Source organism: Vombatus ursinus, unplaced genomic scaffold, assembly GCF_900497805.2.
Source record: "Vombatus ursinus unplaced genomic scaffold, bare-nosed wombat genome assembly UNPS02005286.1, whole genome shotgun sequence".
Taxonomy (NCBI): domain Eukaryota; kingdom Metazoa; phylum Chordata; class Mammalia; order Diprotodontia; family Vombatidae; genus Vombatus; species Vombatus ursinus.
The window spans coordinates 4,956,511-4,961,751 of record NW_020945064.1 but is presented as its reverse complement, the minus strand read 5'-3'; the positions used below and the strand labels follow the sequence as shown (position 1 = coordinate 4,961,751).

At 43.0% G+C, this 5,241-nt stretch overlaps 1 protein-coding gene across 2 annotated transcripts in view; it reads left to right on the top strand.

Moving 5' to 3' along the window:
- The first annotated feature begins 4,933 nt into the window (after positions 1-4,933).
- Positions 4,934-5,241, top strand: part of DPEP1 (dipeptidase 1) — a 43,434-nt gene continuing 43,126 nt past the window's right edge. The window contains exon 1 of one of the 2 annotated variants that reach the window (XM_027847311.1): positions 4,934-5,027. The gene's annotated coding sequence lies outside the window, so the exon portion shown is untranslated. The remainder of the gene's footprint in view (positions 5,028-5,241) is intronic. The other variant, XM_027847319.1, reaches the window with a different exon arrangement.

The following is a 5,241-nucleotide window of genomic DNA, read 5'->3' as shown; positions in this document are numbered from 1 at the left end:
ACCTTCCTTCTTTCTTTCTTTCTTTCTTTCTTTCTTTCTTTCTTTCTTTCTTTCTTTCTCTTTCTTTTTCTTCTTCTTCCTCTCTGTCTCTCTCTGTCTCTCTGTCTCTGTCTCTGTCTCTGTCTCTGTCTCTGTCTCTGTCTCTGTCTCTCTCTCTCTCTCTCTCTCTCGGCAATTGAAGTTAAGTGACTTACCCAGGGTCACACAGCTAGTAAGTGTCTGAGGTCACATTTGAACTCAGACCCTCCTGACTCCTGGGCTAGTGATCTGTGCACTTCCCATGGGTCCTTCCGATCATCTCTTCCAATTGTCGATTCCAAGACAATTCTATTAAGATGCCTTCAAAGACTGGGCAAGTCACTTAACCTCTCTGGGCCTCAGTTTCCTTGTCTCTAGAATGGCAAGATTTAATGCAATGGAATGAGCATGGATTAAGTGCCTACTGTATACCAGGTACTATGCAAAGACAAAATAGTCCCTGCTCTCAAGGAACTCACATTCTGCTGACTTGGATTCAATGACTTCTGTGGTCTCTTCCAGATCTAAATTCAGGGATCCAGTTCTGCAAACAAGGAGGACAAGGTGGTGGAGCCAAGATGGCGGAGTGAAAACAGTGACTTGCTTGAGCTCTCCCCAAACCCCTCCAAAGACCTATAAAAAATGGCTCTAAACAAATTCTAAAGCAGCAAAACCCACAAAAAGACAGAGTGAAACAAATTTCCAGCTCAAGACAACCTGGATGGTTGATCTGAAAGGTATATCATGCTGGGCGAGGAAAGGAGTGCAGTGGGGTGTGGGCACGAAGGCCGCAGTGACCCTGGAGCAGGCCTCAGAGGGCTGAATCACAGGCAGCTGTGGCGGTTTCCAGACTTCTCAACCCATGAAAGCCAAAGACAACTTAGAAGGTCAGTGGGAAAAGTCTGTGACTGTGGTGAGAGAGGAGCTAGGTCTCAGTCACAAGTCCAGAGCATGCCCTTGGGGCAGTGGCTGCCTCCTGAGCTTCCGGCCCATAGACTGAGGGGGAATAGAATGGCTGATCAGAGGGGGATTGCAGGGTTCTCTTTGTCAGTGCTGAGGCAGGAATTTCTTGCTCTGCCCATGCTTGGATCTGGGTCACAGTTCTGAGAGGTGGTCCTGGGGGCGAGGAGGAGCACTGGCGTGGTGGAGTTTGTTGTGGTGGTGTATAGGAAACACCTCACCCCTTATCATACCACCTTGGAAGAACTGAAAATTTACAGGTCCCTAGAAGTAGCTCTGAAAACAGCTGTATAAACCCCCAAAGCTTGGAACAGTACATTCTCCATATTGGAAACAGACTCTTACCTTAACAAAGAGTTTAAAACTCAAGTAATTGGCCAGGATCATGAGTAAGCAGCGCAAAAAGAGTCAGACTATATTATCTTACTTTGGTGACAAAGAAGATCAAAACATAAGACCAGAAGAAGACAACAAAGCCAAAGCTCCTACATCCAAAGCCTCCAAGAAAAATATGAACCAGTCCCAGGCCTTGGAAGAGTTCAAAAGGGATTTTGAGAAGCAAGTAAGAGAAGTAGAGGAAAAACTGAGAGTGATGCAAGAAAATCATGAAAAACAAGTCCATAGCTTGCTAAAGGAGACCCAAAAAAATACTGAAGAAAATAACACCTTAAAAAATAGCCTAACCCAAATGGCAAAGGAGGTCCAAAAAGCCAACGAGGAGAAGAATGCCCTAAAGAGCAAAATTGGACAAATGGAAAAGCAAGTCCAAAAGATTACTGAAGAAAATACTTCCTTAAAAATTAGAATAGAGCAATTGGAAGCTAGTGACTTTATGAGAAATCAAGACACTGTAAAACAAATCCAAAAGAATGAAAAATTAGAAAACAATGTGAAATATCTCATTGGAAAAACAACTGACCTGGAAAATAGATCCAGGAGAGAGAATTTAAAAATTATGGGACTATCTGAAAGCCATGATCAAAAAAAGAGCCTAGACATCATCTTTCAAGAAATGATCAAAGAATACTGCCCCAATATTTTAGAACCAGAGGGCAAAATAGAAATTGAAAGAATCCACTGATCTCCTCCTGAAAGAGATTCCCAAAGGAAAACTCCTAGGAATATTGTAGCCAAATTCCAGAATTCCCAGGTCAAGGAGAAAACATTACAAGCAGCCAGAAAGAAACAATTCAAGTGTTGTGGAAACACAATCAGGATAACACAAGATTTAGCTGCTTCTACATTAAGGGACTGCAGGGCATGGAATATGATATTCCGGAGGGCAAAGGAGATAGTATTACAACCAAGAATCACCTACCCAGCAAAACTGAGTATAATCCTGCAGGGGAAAAAATGGTCATTCAATGAAATAGAGGACTTTCAAACATTCTTGATGAAAAGACCAGAGCTGAATAGAAAATTTGATTTTCAAATACAAGACTCAAGTTGAACATGAAGAGGCAAACAGGAAAGAGAAATCATAAGAAACTTATTAAGGTTGAACTGTTTACATTCCTGCATGGAATGATGATATTTGCAACTCATGAGACCTTTGTCAGTATTAGGGTAGTTGGAGGGAAAAAATTAAAAAAAAAATTATATGTGTATAGATAGATAGAGGGCACAGGATGATTTGATCTGGAGAATAAAATTAAGGGGTGAGAGAGGATTATACTAGGAGAAGGAGAAAAAGGGAGAGGTAGAATGGGGTAAATTATCTCACAAAAAAAAACAGAAAAGAAAAGGCTCCTACAGTAGAGGGGAAACAGGGGAAGGTGAGAGGGAATGAGTGAATCTTATTCTCACAGGATTTGACTTAAGGAGGGAATAACATACACACTCAATTGGGAATAGAAATCTGTCCTACCCTATAGGAAAATAGGGAGGGAGGGGGACAAGAGAGAAGGAGGATGATAGAGAGGAGAGAAGACTGGAAAAGTGGGTAATCAGAAACAAATACTTCTGAAGAGGGACAGGGTCAAAAGAAAGAATAGAATAAATGGGGGGGCAGGATAGGATTAAGGGAAGTAGTGTTAGTTTTTCACAGCATGTCTACTATGGAAGTGTTTTGCATAACTGCACATGTATAACCCATATTGAGTTAATTGCCTTTTCAATGAAGGTGGGTGGGGAGGGAGGAAGTGAGAAAATTTGGAACCCAAAGTTTTAAAAACACATGTTTAAAAAAAAATGTTTTCACATGCAACTGGGAAATAAGAAATATAGGAAATGGGGTACAGAATTCTATCCTGCCCTACAGGAAAATAGAAGGGGAAGGGGATAAGAGAAGGGGGGGGAGAGATAGAAGGTAAGGCATACTAGGGGAAGGGGTATTCAGAATGCATACCATCTTGGGGTGGGGGAGGGGTGAGATGGGGTGAAAATTTGAAACTCAAAATCTTGTGGAAGTTAATGTTGAAAACTAAAAATAAATAAATTTATTAAAAAAAAGAAAAAAACAAACAAACAAGGAGGACAAATAAAGAGAGAAAATAGGATGAATGGATTTGTAGGAGCCAAAACTGGGTTAAGAAGCCCCAGGACGATTTTCTCTCCTCTCAGCTGTGATAAAGTTTGACCATGAAGGATCCAGGTCAGCCTCTACGTCCCTGGGTCCCATAGTCACCGATCTTAGGATCTGAGTTCTAGTCTTAACCCCCAAATCACCACCACTATCTCTCCTAAGTTTGGCCTTTTGGTTTTTGACTAATGCCTCTTGTTTTCGTGTCACTTTCTTTCTGGATCTGACCACACCCCGTCCACGCTGAGGGCCTCCCTTTGTGGTGGAGAAAAAAGTTAAGCAAAACCAGCTCACGTAGCAACTGTTTCTGACAACACATGAAACATTTGGATTTCATAGAAGTCCTCTTGGAGGAAGGGAAGGAGGGAGTGTTTGGTCATTACAGTGGCAGATCAGTGGGCTTTGTTTTACATCTGTGACGGTATTTTGTATCTCTTTTACCTGGTGGACTCACTCTTCTCAGAACCAGTTCTTAGAAGTCTTCTCAGCTTTGGGAATTGGGGGTAACCAAACATAGGAGACCCCAACTGGCACAAAGTCACGAAAGCCAGCCATATTTCAGTCACTGCCCAGTTAGGTGATGACAGCATGGACCCTTGCCGATTTAGACTGGATGCCATGACACAGAGATTAAAGCAACCCATGGTCAGGAGACTTAAACTTAACTGTTTAAGTATTATTACCTTAGGGATGCCCCAAACCCCCGTATCCCCCTCCCCTCCCTACAAAAACATTTTTCCTCCTGGCCCAACTGAGTACTTGAAATTGCCATCATTACTCAATCCTGGGAGGTTAAGACTTTGAAAGCATGGAGGTAATGTGGGGTAGTGAAAAGTATCTTGTATCTGGGTTCATGAACATGGGTTCAAGACTCATCTCTGCTACTTCCTTGGACAAATCATTTCCACCCTCTGGGCCTCAGTTTCTTCATTTGTAAAACGAGGAGGTTGGAGTATATGACATCTAAGTTTCCATCCTGCTGTAGGTAGTAAAATGTAAGTGTTATCTGAAAGGGAGAACTCTTATCACCCTTAGCCTGAATCAGGTAATCCTTCAGAGGGACCATGGTGCTAGAGGAAAGGGAAGCCTGAATGGGTCTAGCCTCAGTTCTACTACTAGGCAGTTATGTGACCTTAGCTAGGGAAGTCACTTCACCTTTTGGGGACTCAGTCTCCTCATTTCACCTCTGTGACCTTCCTCTCGGCCCCAATCTTCCCCATCTTGGGATCCTGAGGTTGTTGCAATTCTCTGCTAGGGCTTCACCCCAGTTTGAGGGAAATTAGCCCCAGGTGGCTGGTTTCCTTTTTCATGGTGGGAGGCCAGTGGGGCTTTATGACTTGGAACATACTTGGGAAAAACAGAAACAAATGGAGCCAGAGCCAGACCCTTTGGAATGTGAATCCCAGAGGGTGGAGCCTACCAGAGAAAGAGGGGGACAGCACTCTATATACTCGAGCATTCGGTTAGAGGAGCAACGACTGACTTGAGGCAATTCTGCAGCAGCTTCTTCTCCAAGCATTACAACCAGGTAACTAGCCAACCGACGCTTTGTCCTGTTCTCTCTCTCTCTGTCTCTTTCTCTGTCTCTCTGTCTTCCTGTCTCTCTCGCTCTCATCTTCTCGCTCTTTTTCTCTTTCTCTCGTTTTCTCTCTCTGTCTCTTTTCTCTCTTTCTCTCCTCCCTCTCTTTCTCTCCCATCTCTTCTCTTCTCTCTCATCTCTTTTCTCTTTCTTTTTCTCTCAT